Genomic DNA, 17003 nt, shown 5'->3' on the forward strand with positions numbered 1-17003 from the left:
ATCATAGCCCGCTTCAACCTATCAAAGGCTTCCTGGCACCCTGCGCTCCACTCCCATGCTCTCTTTTTCTTGAGCAAGTCAGTCAATGGTGTGGCTATTGTTGAATGATCTTTGATGAAGCACCTGTAGTAGTTAACCAGCCTAAGGAACGATCTCAACTCAGTGACATTGGTTGGTGGTTGTCACTCCAGGATGACGTGTATCTTGCCTTCATCCATGCATATCCTGCCACCTCCCATTATGTGGCCAAAGAACGGGATCTCCTGCTGGGCGAATGAGCACTTCTCTCTCTTGACAAACAGCTTGTGTGCCTGTAACACCTCGAACACCTATCTCAAGTGGTCTACATGCTCTATCAAAGTCTGGCTATAGATCACAATGTCATCCAAATAAAGTACAACAACCCGATCAATGAATGACTAAAGTACCTTATTCATAAGGATGCAGAATGTTGTTGGGGCATTTGTGAGTCTGAATGTCTCACCAAGAGCTCATACGAACCATATCGAGTGACACATACTGTCTTTGGCTCATCTTTCTCTGTGATCCTGACTTGATAGTAGCCCAACCTCAAATCCAGCTTGGTGAACCACCTTACGCTCCCAAGTTGATCGAACAAGTCTGCAATGAGTGGGATGGGGTACTTGTTCTTGATGGTCAGCTTGTTCAAAGCCCTGTAGTCTATACACAACTGCAACGACCCATCATGCTTGCACTGGAATAGAACCGGTGCACCATAGGGTGCCTTCGATGGCCTGATGAAGCCAGCATCAACTAACTCTTTGAGTTGCTTCCTCAACTCCTCTAACTCTAGTGGAGACATTCGGTAAGGGGCTCTAGCTGGTGGCTTAGCCTCAGACACCAGCTCGATCTTGTGGTCCACCTCCTTCTTAGGTGGTAGCTTGCTAGGTAGCTTTACAGGCATCACATCACTAAAGGTCTTCAGCACTTTTAGCACCTCCAAGGGTGACTCGATCTCCTTTTCCCTTGGCTCATCATATTTCAGGGCTGCCAAAAAGGTGTCTTCTTGTCTACTTACTGCTTTGGCAAATTGGATGGCTGACAGCACCCGCGACTCAACTCCAGACCCTCTTCTCAATGGCATTAGGCATTGGTACCGTGCATCCAAGATGCAAACACAATCGGTAAAAGGCACAAGGAGGGCGTTAATTCGAACAAAAAAATCTAACCCAATCATAAACTCATAGTCGTCAAGGGGTATTACCTCTATGGTCTCCTTGCCTTTCCAGTCTTCAAGCTACAACTCCACTCTCCGTGCTACTCTAATGGCTGGAATTTCCTTGGAGTTCACCGTCTTAATGGTACCAATCCCTTTTTGCACTTTCAGTCTGAGCTTTCGGGCTCCATCACCTGAAATAAAAAGATGTGAGGTACCTGTATCTACCAGTGCGCTCATTTTTTGACCCGTAACCATCAGATCTGTAAACATCAAGCCTTTTGGCTTGCGGCTCCCCTTAATCTAGATAGCATTGAGCACCAATGACCCAAGCTTTGCTACCCCTGACTCTGGCTCATCGTCAGACTCTTTGTCTATAGTAGCCAGCTTGTCCTTCTACGGGCAATTACGTGCTATGTGGCTCCCTCCACATAGGTAGCATGCTAGTGGCTTTCGATCCCCTTTTACTTTCCACTTGCCTGTCGGTGGCTTCTTCTCGCCATCCTTGGTTGAACAGTCTCGATCTCTATCCTTGGACTCCCGATCACGGTCCTTCCCATTGGACTGCTTCTTTTAATCCCTATTGTCCCTGCCCTTATTCTTAGGCTTGGAAGACTCGAACTTATTCAGAGGCTTGAACTCTATTAAGGCCTTGGCAGTAGTCATGACTTTAGCCAAGTCATGAACTCCTCTCTTTTATAGCTCATGCTTCACCCACGGCTTCAGCCTATCCATGAAAGCAAAGAAGGCATCCTTCTTACTTAGATCCAAGATCTGTAGCATTAGTTCAGAGAATTTCCAGACATACTCCCTTATGTCCCATTGCTGGCTCAGTCTACGTAACTTTGCCCGTGCCTCATCATTGGCATACTCCGAGTAAAATTGTTCTCTGAACTCTTTTTGGAACTCTGCCTAAGTTCCAATCTTGGTGCTCCCATGCCTGACATCATCACACCTGGACCTCCACCACAATAAGACTACATCTGTGAGATACATAGTAGCGGTGCTTACCTTTATCACCTCGTCTTACATGCTCATGGCCTGGAAGTACTACTCCATACCCCAAAGATAGTTGTCTACTTCCTTGGCTGCCCTAGTCCCCTTGAACTCTTTAGGCTTAGGGACATCCAATCTAGATTTGGACATTTCAACAAACATGCCATTCCCAATGGCAGTCTTGCAAGTAACGAGCTCATTGGTAAACTCTTCCATCCGCTGACGCATGGCCTCCATGCCATCGCGCAAGGTCCGTACTTTAACCTCCAAGGTCTGATTCTTTTTGGTGAACACGTCCAAGCCTTTGTTGAGAGCAGCTTCCAGCTCACTTTGGATCTCCTCCTCTATAGAGTCTAGCGATGCAATATGAGTCTCTACTTTCTCAAGCTTCTCCCTCATGTCACCCACGGTCACCTTCACCTTGGCCAGCCTACCATCCATGGTAGACCATATATCTCTAGAACTAGCTTTTTTGCCTTTTCCCTGACCATGCTCCTAAGCCTCTGGTTGTTGGCTAGCAACGTCGCTTTGGGATGCCATCTCTTCAATCATGATCTAACCTGTACAACACAAACACGTAGAATCAAACTTGCTCTGATACCAACTTGTCACGGGTCGAGACTCAAGCTCTGAACTCGTACGGCTCTGAGACTCGGGCATTCACCCTTTCAGCATCTCAGATCAGCCTACCATCATGGTTCACACCCTTGTGAGGTATTGTCCACTCTGACCTTTCTGGCCTCACGGTTTTGTCGTACAAAAGGCGTCTCACAAGGCAGAGGTGGTGTGAACCCTTTTATACCCTAGAGACCCTCCTATTATGTTCGATGTGGGATTCGGGCCTTTTCTTTAGGTCTGTGACATTCTCTCGCACCCAACCTCGTGACGCCCTCGTCATAGAGGCTGACCACCCTGCCTACCTCCCTCGAGGTACTTGGCGTGGATCGAACGATTTAGAGCTGGCTTTGATACCAACTGTCACGAGCTCTGACCTTAGACTCAGAATTCATGCGGCCTTAGGCTTGAAATGTCCTTCTTTGTGCCTAAGTCAGCCTAAAACACAAGTGTGCGGGCACTAGAACAATGAAAAGGGATGATTACGCAAGTTAAAGAGAAACAGGATGAACAAGACAAAATTTTAGAAATGCTCTTGTATTCATTGAAATAGAAGTGTTTGATGGTGTACAAATGAGGGTAGAGCAGCCCTCTATTTATAGTTGAGGCTCTAGCTACAACTTAATAGCATATCCCTAGAATAAAGGCTAAAATCAAGGGATTATACATATTACAATCAATCAGGATACTAACTCCTGATTTTCAGGGTTAACCAAATCTGCCAGGATACTTCTGCCTGCTTTCAGAAGCTTCCCTTACGTGTCCAGCACCTTGGGCCCTTCAAGATGTGGTGCGGACAGCTTGTATGCTAGGCCTTGGTCTCACGGGCTGGCCTACAAGTCGAGCGGGCGTTCTGAACTCGTTTGCTAGGCTTTGCATGTAGATACCCGCCAGCACGCCTGGTCTGTGGGCCTCAACCTCTGGCTCGCCTGCTGGTCTTCCTGATGTGCCTAGCGCGCTCGCCCAGGGTGTGACAAATACTCTATGGTAGAATAATTGAATAAGATGCTAGCCATAATTTCTCTATTATCATTTCTCATAAACTCTGAACCACATCACAATGCCTTGTTAAAGGTATTGAATCAAGCTTATGTAGCCCATAATGTTTTCATAAAAAAGTGAACCATATGGCAGGTAATCTAGTGGTACCACACCATATCTCCTTCAGCGATGATGAGATTCTACCGGAAGGTAGAAAAAGCACTAAGGCATTGCATATCACTATTAAATGTAAAGGCCATATATTAGCCAAGGTCCTTGTTGGTAATGGCTTGTTGGTAATGGGTCAGCCATTAACATTATACCTGTATCCACTTTGGCTAAATTGCCCTTTGATATGTCCTATATCCAAGACAATCAGATGGTGTTTCGAGCATTTGATGGGACTAGGTGAGAAGTCTTAGGAGACATTGAGTTGCCTATCCAGATTGGACCATGTATTTTTAATATAAAATTCTAGGTCATAAATATATCCCTATCGTATAGTTGCTTATTGAAAAGATTGTGGATTCATAAGGTAGGCATCATACCTTCCTTATTGCACCAAAAAATCAAATTTAATGTAGAAGGGTAATTGGTGATTGTGGTCAGGGAAAAAAATTTGCTAGTGACCTAACCCCATAAATACCCTATATGTGGAAGCAATAAAAGAGTTATTAGAGTGCTCGTATAGATCTTTTGAACCTATTAATGCAATGGGCGAATGGCTTAAATTTAGTCAGATTATGGTTAATCAAATGGTTAACAAAGGTTAGAGTATTGGGTTTAGCCTAGGTAAGAATCTTCAAGGGATAAGAGAGTTTCCAAATCTTGAGGACAACAGTGGCAGAGTAAGATTGGGTTATGAGGCAGAGAAAATACCAAGCCATAGTAGAAGGGCAATGAATGAATCGACAGTTGTTTCACATGTAAATGAGACTTTCACTCTTAAAGGATACATGCTTTCAAAAGTCGAAGAAGACCCAAAAGAGGAACCAAAATGGGAAAAAGGTTTTGCCAAGCTATCCATTCACATAGAGGACGATGGATGCAAGATGAGAAAACCTGGGTTTACTCATGCCCACCGAGATATAAATTACAGAATTGGAAGGTCATTCAAATGCCTATTATTTTTTATTCTCTTTCAATGTAATCACACCTCCTAATTGCTTATGCCCAAAAGCATTAGGATGAATTCTTATGTTTAGGCCTTTTGTGTTTCGTTATTTCAATAAAAGTAGTAGCATGCATTTTGTTCATTTCTTCCATTCCATCATCCTATCAAAATTTCTTGCCAATATTTCTTATTTATTTAATTTTCAGGTCCCCAAATGAATATAAAGGTAATCATGACAATGATTCAGGGCTCAACTTTGAAAATTCAATCAACACCGATGAACTTGATATTAAAGAAGATTATGAAGAATACACTTTATCCCCAGATTTAATGAGGCTAATTAAACAAAAAAATAAATCTATTAAGCATCATCAAGAAATTGTTGAACTAATCAATTTAGGTGATGCCAAAAATAGGAAAAAGGTTAAGATTGGTCCTTCACTCTCAGTTGTTGATCGGTAATGGTTAGAAGATTTACTATGGGAGTTTGTGAATGTATTTGCCTAGTCTTACCAAAATATGCCTGGACTCAGTACTAAAATAGTGAAACATAGGCTGCCATTGAAGCCATAATGCAAATCGATATAGCAAAGGCTAAGAAGAATGAAATCGAAGATGTTATTGAAAATCAAAGAAAAAATTAAAAAGCAATTTGATACAGGCTTTTTGCAAATGGCTAAATATCCTGAATGGGTGGCTAATATGGTGCTTGTCCTTAAAAAGGATGAAAAAGTACAAATATGTGTAGATTATAGAGATCTGAACAAAGCTAGCCCTAAAGATAATTTTACTCTGCCTCACATTGATTCTTTGATGGATAATATGGCATGACATTTGATATTCTCTTTCATGGATGGATTCTATGGCTATAATCAGATAAAAATAGCTCTAGATGACATAGAAAAGACCACATTCATCACTATATGAGGAACCTTTTGTAACAAGGTTATGCCCTTTAGACTAAAAAATGTCGAGATAACCTATCAGAGGGCCATGGTAACATTTTTCTATGATATGATGCATAAAGAGATTGAGGTGTATGCTAATGACATGATTACAAAATCTAGAAAAGGAGAAGATCATGCAGCCAACCTCAAGAAATTATTTGAGAGGTTAAAGAAGTTTCAACTCAAATTGAATCCAACTAAATGTATTTTTAGAGCCAGATTCAAGAAGTTGTTAGGATTCATAGTTAGTGAAAGAGGGATAGAAGTGGATCCAGACAAAATACGGGCTATTCAGAATTTATCTTTGTCAAGCACACAAAAGGAGGTTTGAGGTTTCTTGGGTAAATTGAATTATATATCCCGGTTCATTTCTTAACTCACTTTTAAATGTGACCTCATTTTCAAACTCTTTTGGAAGAATAATCCTGGGGAGTGGAATGAACAATGTTAAGAAGCTTTTGATAATATCAAGCAGTATTTATCAACACCTCAAATATTAGCATCCCTTATTTTAGAAAAACCATTGATTTTATACTTAGTGGTACATAAGGGCTTAATGAGATGTGTGCTAGGCCAACAAAATGAATCCAACAAGAAAGAAAAAGCTATTTATTACCTGAGTAAGAAATTCACAGGATATGAGTCAAACTATTCATCAATAGAGAAAATGTGTTGTGCTTTGGCTTGGATAGCTAAAAGACTCAGGTTGTACATGCTATATCATACAACTTTACTCATAGCTAAATTCAATCCCATCAAATACATCTTCAAGAAAATTTCACTATCAAGAATAATCTCAAGATAGCTAGTGATGCTTTCGGAATATGACATAATATATGTAAGCCAAAAAGTGATCAAAAGAAGCATCATTGTTGAATTCTTCGTAGATAGGGCCCCTGATGATTATGAGCCCATGAAGCTTGATTTTTTAGATGAGGAACTAATGGCCATCTTAGAATTAGAAGAAGATAAAGACGATGAAGAAACATGGCAGATGTATTTCGATGGGGTCGCTAATGCCATAGGGCATGGGATTGGAGCAATTTTGATATCTCCAACAGAGCACTACTATCATGTTACAGCAAAATTGAATTTCAACTACACCAATAATGTAGTTGAATATGAAGCTTGTGTCATGGGGTTGCATGCTGCTTTGAACAAAAAAATTGAAATATTAAAGGTGTTCGGGGATTCAGCTTTAGTCATTTATCAATTAAAAGGTGAATAGGAAATAAGGGATTCCAAACTTATCCCCTATCATAAATATATTTTAGAGCTATGCAAACGGTTTAAAATAATTAGGTTTGAACATTTACCTTGGGAAGAAAACCAGATTGTAGATGCTTTGGCTATCTTGGCCATAATGGTACAGATTGGTGACATTACAGAGATTCAGCCTATCAAATTGGATGTAAAAAATATGCCAGTACATTATGCCAACTTAGAAGAAGAGGAGGATGACCGTCCCTGGTATTATGATATCATGTAATATTTAAAAAATTAGCAGTATCCAAATCAAGCAACAAAAAATGATAAGAGAGTCTTATAAAGATCGACCATGAGATTCTTTCTAGATGGGAAAATTTTATACAAAAAAGGCAAAACCAAAGTGTTATTACATTGTGTGAATGGATTTGAAGCTAGACAAATTATTGAATAGGTGCATAGTGGTGTATATGGAGCACATGCAAATGGACACATGATAGCAAGATAGGTTATGCGAGCTGGATATTACTGGTTGATAATGAAAAAAAACTACATTGATTATGCTCAAAATATCATAAATGTCAGATTTATGCTGACAAGATTCATGCTCCACCTAATGCTTTGCATCATAGCACCACTTTGGCCATTTTTTATGTGGGGAATGGATGTTATTGGGCCTATCACACCAAAGGACTCAAAGGGAAATATATTCATTTTTGTGATAATTGATTACTTTATTAAATGGGTCGAAACTGCCTCTTTCATAATTGTGACTAGATATGTGGTTTGTAAATTCATCAAAAGAGAAATAATCTACAGATATGGGCTCCAGAGAGAATCATCTCAAACAATGCAAAGAATTTAAACAGCAAGATAATGCAAGAAATATATGCTCAATTTAAGATCAAATACCACAATTTAGCTCCATAACGCCTAAAAATGAATGGGGTAATGGAAGCCATGAATAAGAACATCAAACGAATTTTAGAGAAGATGACTAAAACATACAAGGACTAGCACGAAAAATTGCCTTAAACTCTACATGCATATTGAACTTTTGTACGTACCTTTACTAAGGCAACTCTTTTTTCCTTGGTTTGTGGATGGAAGTTGTGTTGCTAGTAGAAGTAAAAATCTCATCTTTAAAAGTCCTAAGAGAAGTGGGATTAGAAGATGCTGAATGAATTCAGGAGTGCTATGAGCAATTAAACTTTATTAAGGAGAAGATATTGACAATGCTTTACCATGGCCAATTGTACCAAAAGAGGATGATGAGAGCTCATGATAAAAAAGTCAGACCTTGTCAGTTCTGATAGGGAGAGTTGGTGTTGAAAAGAATTCTTCCAAGTTAACATGATGATAGAGAAAAGTGGACCCTGAATTGGAAAGGGCCATATATGATAAAAGAGCTTTTTCGAGATAAGCTTTAATTTTGTTAGAAATGGACGGGGATGAACTTCCTGGTCCTATCAATTTTAATGTAGTAAAGAAGTACTTTGCTTAATCCAAAAAATAAAAGAGAAAGTTCAAATTGAAAACCCAAAAAGGTGATTTAAAAAAAACAAAAAAAAAAGAAAAGTACAAGTTAAAAACCCGAAAAAGCGACTTGGATCCAAAGAAAGGTTTGAAACTCTGAAAGAAAGCTTGAATTAGCATTACTTGGGAAGGCATACCAGGGATAATAAATTTTGAAGAGCTTTAAAGTGTTAGGGCATCAAGTTTTAATTGAGTTTTTGAAAGAGATTCGAGATTTGTTATTATGCTTATCTAATCATTTATCTTAGGGCATCGCTACCCTAAATAGCTGCTCCTAATTACTCTATTTTCATCTCTATACCATCATTTTTAATTTATCCAAATAAATAAAAGCCATCTTATTATTCTCTTAGTCCTATACATTGCTTTTCCTCTTTATATCTTGCCATGAATGAAAGAAATACATAACTTGTATCCTCATACTTCAAAATTGGGATAGTGATTGATAATTGAACAAAATCATAAGAAGTGTGTGTTACTTTGAAGGATTAAAGGAGATAAAGGTAAAAGATGAATCCAAAAAAAAAAATAAAAAATAAAAAAAAAGGGAAGAAATTGACTCCCATGGCTTTCCTTAGGATAAACATTCCAGGTGAATGAAAAATAGTTTCTTTGCCAAAATATGCCTTAGGGCTGATAGAAAATAGTATTAAAAAAGGATGATTTCTTTGCTAAAATGTACAGTGAAGATAAATATTTAGGATAATAAAAGATGATTTTTCTGCTAAATGTGCAAAAACGAGAATGTGGAACCCTTAGTTCCACAATTGATGTTTCTTTTGCATAAGACATACACTTGCACTATCCACTCATTTGATCTCAACTCATGTCAGATCATCTTTTGACTCGTGATATCCATCTGATTATTTTCAACCTTGACTCAATCTTGGTCATTTTTTGACTTGTGGCATTGTCCCAATCATTTGATCTCCACTCATGTCAGATTATTTTTAGGCTCGCAACATCAATCTAGTCATTTTTTACCTTGACTTAGTTTTGGTCGCCTTTCAACTTGCAGCATCATCCTAGTTATTTGATCTCAACTCATGTCAAATCATCTTTAGACTCACGACATTAGTCTGATAATTTTTTACATCGACTTGGTCTTGGTAGCCTTCTGACTTATGGCATTGTCTGAGTCATTTGATCTCGACTCGTGTTAGATCATCTTCAGACCTGTGACACCAGTCTGGTCATTTATTTTTGACCTTGACTCGATCTTGGTAGTCTTTTTACTTGCGGCATCATCCCAGTCATTTTATTTCAGCTCATGTTAGATCATCTTCACACCTACGATATTAGTCTTGTCATTTTCGACCTTGACTCAGTATTGGTCACTTTTTGACTTACAGCATCGTCCCAGTCATTTGATCTTGACTCATGTTAGATCCTCATTAGACTCGTAACATTAGTCTAGTCATTTATTTACGATCTCGACTTAGTCTTGATCAAGTTCGCAGCATCGTCTCGGTCATTTATTTGATCTCGACTCCAGTTAGATCGTATTCTGACTTGCGATGTCGTCCCATTCATTCAACATCAGTTCAGGTTAGATCATTTTACTTTTGACTTGAGGATCATCTTGGTCGATTTTACTCTCTATCTTGACTTGAATAGAGTGGGTGTCTAGGTCTTTGTATCATCTTTGTCTAATAAAGATATGTAAAGAGAGGCAACTGTAGACACCCATTTGTATTAGGGCCTATTGAGGTCCAAGCTTGATTAGGCCCATTTGGGTTTAGGCCTAATTAAGCCCACCAATTATAGACATCCATTTATGTTTGGGCAAGTTAAGGTTTGAGCCTGATTGTGCCCATTAAAGTCTGAGCCCAATTGGGCCCATTTAGGTATAGGCCTAAGTGTTAACTTGTTTATTATTATCATTATTATTTTTATTATTATTACTATTATTAGTATTACCATTATTATTATTATTATTATTTTTATTTTATTTTTTATTCTCTTTCTTTGTTCTTTTTCTTTCCTTGCTACTTTTCTTTGCTATTTCAATTTTAAACACAAGATCAAATCACTAAAATTTTGGATTGAAAATCACGTTGGATAGAATACAATCCTAGGATTCAAGCTTAGGATTGATTTTATCAATTTCCTGAATTGATCCTAGGCTGCCTATAAATTGAACCAATTCTAAAAGACAGGGACATGAAAAAAAACATAGAAACACAGAGAAATACTATTGGGAAAATTTTGAAAGATTTTGGAAGGTTAAGTTTGGAATTTTAGAATTGATTTGTACTTTTGGGAGTGAATTCAGGATTCTAGAGGTGAATTTAGGGTTGTAGGTGGTTCAATGAAGGCTTAGAAACATCTAGGAATTTTTTTGGAATTTTTTCAAAAATTTTGGATTTTTTTGGGTTTGGTTGAATTTTTCGGCAAAATATGAATTTTTCAATGATATTTTTGGCGATCCATTGAATTTTTCGATCACATTTAGGCCAACTTCCTAGAAACTGGTGGTTTTCTAGTTTTTGTTTGAATTTTTCGATAATTTTTTTAGAAATCGATGGATTTTTTTATCTTGGTTGAAGTTTTCGATGGAAAATTTTAGAAAAAAGATAGAGGATTTTGGGTTAGAGAGAGAGAGGCTCTGAGACTTCTGACGAAAAATGCGGAAGGGTGCCTTTTATACCATTTCAGAATGACATCATTTTGGGTAAGCTAGGATCTGCACGCAGACTCGGTGACCCACGAGTTAACCTGCACTTTGACCTGACCTGATTGCAAGTTTTTCCTTTTTCATTTTATTTTACTTTTATATTTTATTTTATTTTTAACCCATTTTTTTATTTTATGTTTTTTTAAAAAAGTAAAATATATTTCTACCATTGGTATTCCTATAAAAAAAAGAAGAAAAAATATCTTCTTTTTTAAAAAAAGAGAGAAAAACATAAAAAAAAAAACATTTGTAAATAATGTTGTCAAAATAATAATATATAAAAAAAATATAAGAGAAAAATTTTGAGGTTTTACTGTTTTCTTTATGTAATAAAATGTTGAATTATTTGGTAAGTCATAAAAATGATTAAGGCTTGGATAATTCGAAATCAAACTGGTACCATATTTATGATGTGCATTGTGGGGGTGCTACAACCTTCCCTATACACAACCGCCTTTCGAACCTAACCTCTGTTTTGCAAATCAGCTTCAATCAGGTGACCAATCACACCTAACCAAAAAAAGATTGGTGGTGGCTACTTTTCATTCCAAGTCTAACGATAGGTCCACAGATCTATACATTATGACAAAAATATTTTAATAAGTTTTGTAGATATCAAATATATTAATAAATTACTAAATTACATAATATACAACTTTAATATAATGTCTTTAATAGTCAATTTTCATTTTCACCTAACATTTATAATATTTTCGCCTAACTTTTATAATATTTAATTGCTTACTCTTATTTTTATATTTATTGCATGGTATTTATTTTTGCATGGATTTGCATGATTAATATTATATTTGCATGATAATTTATTTGCCTTATATATTTTTTACATGATTAATATATTTATTTGTGTGATTTATTAATATATTTGCATGATTATATATTTAATTGAATGTTTATTTGCATGATTATATATTTAATTGCATATTTTGCATGGTTTATATATTATTATTTACATGATTGCATGATTTATATGTTATTATTTGCATGATTATATATTTAATTGCATGTTTATTTGCATGATTATATATTTAATTGCATGTCTAATTACATGATGATTAATTTATTTATTTGTATGATTGCCTGATTATATATTTAATTGTATATTTATTTGCATGGTTTATATATTTAATTGCATGTTTATTTACATGATTTACATTGTTAATTGCATGATTATTATAATATTTATTTGTGTGATTGTGTGATTATTAATATATTTATTTACATAGTTATTTATTACTATTATTATTGCACAATTTTTTTTTTATTGCATGATATGATATTATATGTTATTGCCTGATTAAAATTATTTTTGAATGATATTGAATTGCATGTTTTTGTATTTATTGTATGCATAATTGCATGATTATACATACTAATATATTTGTGTGATTATATTGGATTTCATGATTATATATTTGCATGAATGGTTATTAATATATTTAATGGTACTTTATATTTGCATAATAATAATTTTGCATGATATTATATATTTACATGATTGTTATCATTGCACGATAATTAATATATTTGCGTGACATTTTTGCATGAATATTTTAACAGATCTAGGCATGATATTATTACATGATATTTTGCATGATTTATAATATATTTGCATGATAATTTTTGCATGGTATAATTTAATATTTATTGCATGATTGTATGATTGCTTGATATTTTGATAGAATTTTTGTATCACCATGTTTTGTAAATAAATTAAAAGATTGAAATTGATTTATTTACATGATAAGACCATCTTTGATAAGGTTTAAATTAGATAACACATAATTAACTTGGTACCAATTTTGGGTATAAAAGGGTGCTAATACCTCCCCTACATGTAATCGACTCCCAAATCTTATTTCTGTTGATATAGACCAGAACTTGTTCTTTTTGGGAACCCTTAACTTAGGCTTAGGATAACTTTAACAGTGTGTTTGGATTAAGGGGAGACGAAGGAAAGGAAAGTAAAGTAAAGGAATGTAAAGGAAATAAAATCCCCCTTTCTTTATTTGGATAAATTTATAATTTAAAGGAAGGGAAATAGGTGGAAACCAAATAACCTTTGGTTTCCCTTGTAAATTTTTTTAATACCCCAATTTGGAGGAAAAGCTAGGCAAAGAAAAGTTGAAAAATATTTTTTTATAAAAAGACTATTATGTCCATCTTTTTATTAATACTAAAAACCTAATAAAAAAACCTAAACAGATCACAATCATCCTATAATTTTTTCAAAGCCATTTCTTTTTTCAATTAAGTTTCACATATCTCTTTCAATATACAAATTTTTTATAATTTTTTGATAATTTGATTTTGATGAATGGTTGAATATGAATAGATATATTTTTTAGGTTTATAAGATGATTGACTAGCTCAAATCCATCAATGGATGGTTGTAAAATATCTTCATATTTCACTTAATTAAAAATTGATATAGCAGCAATTATGATGCCAGACAAGATAGCAAATATATCATGATCCAATAGTACTCTAAAATCACAAGGAATGAAAGGTTATAATTGGAAAAAATTATTATAATAAATCATTTCCTTTATTTTTCACTCTTTATCTAAACAATGGTTGTTAGAATTTCTTTCTTTTCTTTTCTTTTATTAATTTTAATTATCCAAATAAGGTTACATGTATCATTTCCTTTCCTTTAAAAAACTTTTTTTTTCATTCTTTTCCTTTCATTTCCTTTATTAATATTTATCCAAACATAGTATAAAAAAAATAGACCCACATAGGTGGCCAATCACACCTAGCTAAAAAAGATTGGTGGTGACACCATAGTTTTTGTGTCTAATGGGTAGGTTTCTCAATCTAAACGTTATGATAGTTATATTTTATTGTTAAAAATTAAAGCAAAAAATTTTACAAAAAAGCCTTCTTTGGGTCTATTTTGTCCATTTTCTTTCATAACTCCTCATCCTAGCCCATGTTACATCCTTTAAAAGTCTATTTTGATCAAATATGAATACTCGAATTGGAAAATTATGAATTGAACTGAGGCAAGTTTGCTATTGGATTGTTTTGGATTTCAATCAAGGTGTCACTGATGGATAAAGGTGAAAGATAAATGAGAAGGAAAGATAAGAAAAAAGATGAAAAAATGAAAAATGAAAAAAAAAGTATAAAAAGGAAACAAGGAAAACTTAAACTAAAAACTTGAAAGGATAGTTTAAGTAAAATAGATATTTGAGAAAATAATTTCATTTGAGGATCTCAAGAATATTGATGATGATTAAATTCAGAATATCAATGGAATGTGTTTTTAAGAAAGAATTCTAGGTTAGAGTTTAGAATTGTTTGAACTAATATTATTCTGGATTTTAATACCTCATTTTCACAATATTTTGCTTTTGTTCACCTTTAATTTGCTATTGACCAGACTTCCTTTTGATAATGAATACCCATTTTTCTTGTTTGCATCCTTTGAATGAATTGAGAAAATGTATCATGTGTGCCATAAATTGGAATGATGATAAATAAATGAATGATAGTGTTCATAAAAGATTTTTTTTTATTTTTTTAAAGAAATCCAAGATGATAGAAATGAAAGAAGCCTGAGAAAATGATTTGAAAAGGGCAAATAAGGTGACCCAAGGATGAATATGATGGTGGATTGGTCAATGTAACCTGTGAGTTGTGATTGGATGAGAAAAATGACATGGATCAGTTGAAAAATTTATTTTGAGATTATTGGTACTGAGAAGTTAAGAAGGAATGATGGAGTCTTAAGAACTTTTTTACCATAATTAGAATTTCATGACGTGGATTTAGTGACATTTGCATTACATACATTGTGTTTACATTGTAATCCTTGATAATTACATTTGCATCATGGTTGGAGCATGCATTTGCATCATGTAGAGAACATTTGAATCATAGTATGACATTTGCATGCATTTGCATCATTTAGTGAGAATCTAGATTATTACATTTGCAACATGTAAAAGACATTTGCATTGACATTTATTGCATACAAAATTTGACTTTGATTAGAGAAAATCTTTGATTTTTGAATTCTCGAATGAGGAAAATATTTCATGATGAGGTTTTTTTACAAGGAAAACTATCCAAAATTTTATAATTATGGAGCCTTTGTTTAAAGGAAAATTTTTGAATGTGAATCTTTGAAATTTTGGATGTAAATCCTAAAATTTTTTGAATGAAAATCTTTGAATTTTTGCTGTGAACCTTGAAATCTTTGATATGAATCCTTAATTTTTTTTTACTATAAAGCTTTAAATTTTGGATGTGAATCACTAACAAAAATTTTTTGAATGTGAATTTTGAAATTTGTGTGTAAATTAAAGTTTGTGAAACTCTTGTGAATCTAAAATTTTTGTGAATCTAAAGTTTTTGCGAATCTTTCTTTCTTGCGAAATCGAAATTCTTGCGAACCTAAAATTCTTGAGAATATGAAATTCTGGCAAATCTGGAATCTTTACGAAACTTAAAACCTTGTGAAAATTGGAACCTTTGTGAATCTAAAACCTTTACGAAACTTAAAATCTTTGAGAATCTGAAAACTTTTATGAATCTTGAATCTTTGCGAATTTTAAAATTATTATGAATTTTATTTTACGAATCTTGGCGTCTTACAAGCTTTCAATTTTTGTTATGAAACCTTGAGAATCTTTGAAGTTTTGTGACAAACCTTTGAATTTTCAAATTATGAATCTTTGGATTTCAAGTTAAAAGTTTTCAATTTTTCTGAACTCGAACAAAATGGACGAGGAGAACATTTTTGAATTTTAAAATTGTAAAGGCCTTTATTTTAAAAGATATTATTTTCTTAAAGACATCAGAAGATGATCTATAAGACCTCTGGGCATAGTCTTTAAAATTTGTGGATCCGTTTGATCTCATATCTCAATTTAGGCTCAAACTTAGTCATTTTTTACCTCAGCTTAGTCCAGGTCATTTATTTTTATGATTTGTGGTTCGGTTCAGGTAATTTATTTTTGACTTTGGCTTAGTCCAAGTCATTTATTTTTTTGGCTTGCATTCAATCCCCATCACTTATTTTTGACTTTGGCTCAATATAGGTCATTTATTTTTTAACCTTGTGATTTAGTCCTAGTCACTTATTTTCGACTTCATCTTAGTCTAAATCATTTATTTTTTTGACTTATGGTTTAGTCCCAATCACTTATTTTCAATCTCAACTTAGGCCAGATCATTTATTTTTCTAACTTTACGGTTCAGTCCCAATCACTTATTTTCTTTCTCGGATCAGTCTAGCTCATTTATTTGTTTTTACTTTACGGTTTAATCCCAATTATTTATTTTAATGTTGTTTAGCCTCTGTGTAGAGGAGCCTATTTCTTATTTTAAAGTTGTTTAGCCTCTGAATAGATGAGCCAATTTCTTAGTTTAAATTTGTTTGCCTCTGTATAGAGGAGTTTAGTTTGTTGATCCTCCGTTTAGAGGGGTTAGTTGGAGTTTCTACGCTTTATGCCTTTGCTTAGAGGAGTTCTTTAAAACTTTTTCAAAAAATTTACATGCCTCTATTTAGAGGTTTTCTAAAAATTTGTATGGAGTTGAACTAGTCTCAATGGTTGTCTATGTCTTTGCATCATTTTTATTTCATAAAAATGTGCAAATAGATACAACTATAGACACCCCATTTTGTCTAGAGCATACGATCTATTTCTCGATTTCAATCTTATCGGGATCATTAGGCCTTGGAGGTGTTTATTGGTTTTTTGGGCTCCAAATGGATCTATTCAA

Source organism: Durio zibethinus, chromosome 14, assembly GCF_047325235.1.
Source record: "Durio zibethinus cultivar Kanyao isolate XHJ-2024 chromosome 14, ASM4732523v1, whole genome shotgun sequence".
Lineage (NCBI taxonomy): Eukaryota > Viridiplantae > Streptophyta > Magnoliopsida > Malvales > Malvaceae > Durio > Durio zibethinus.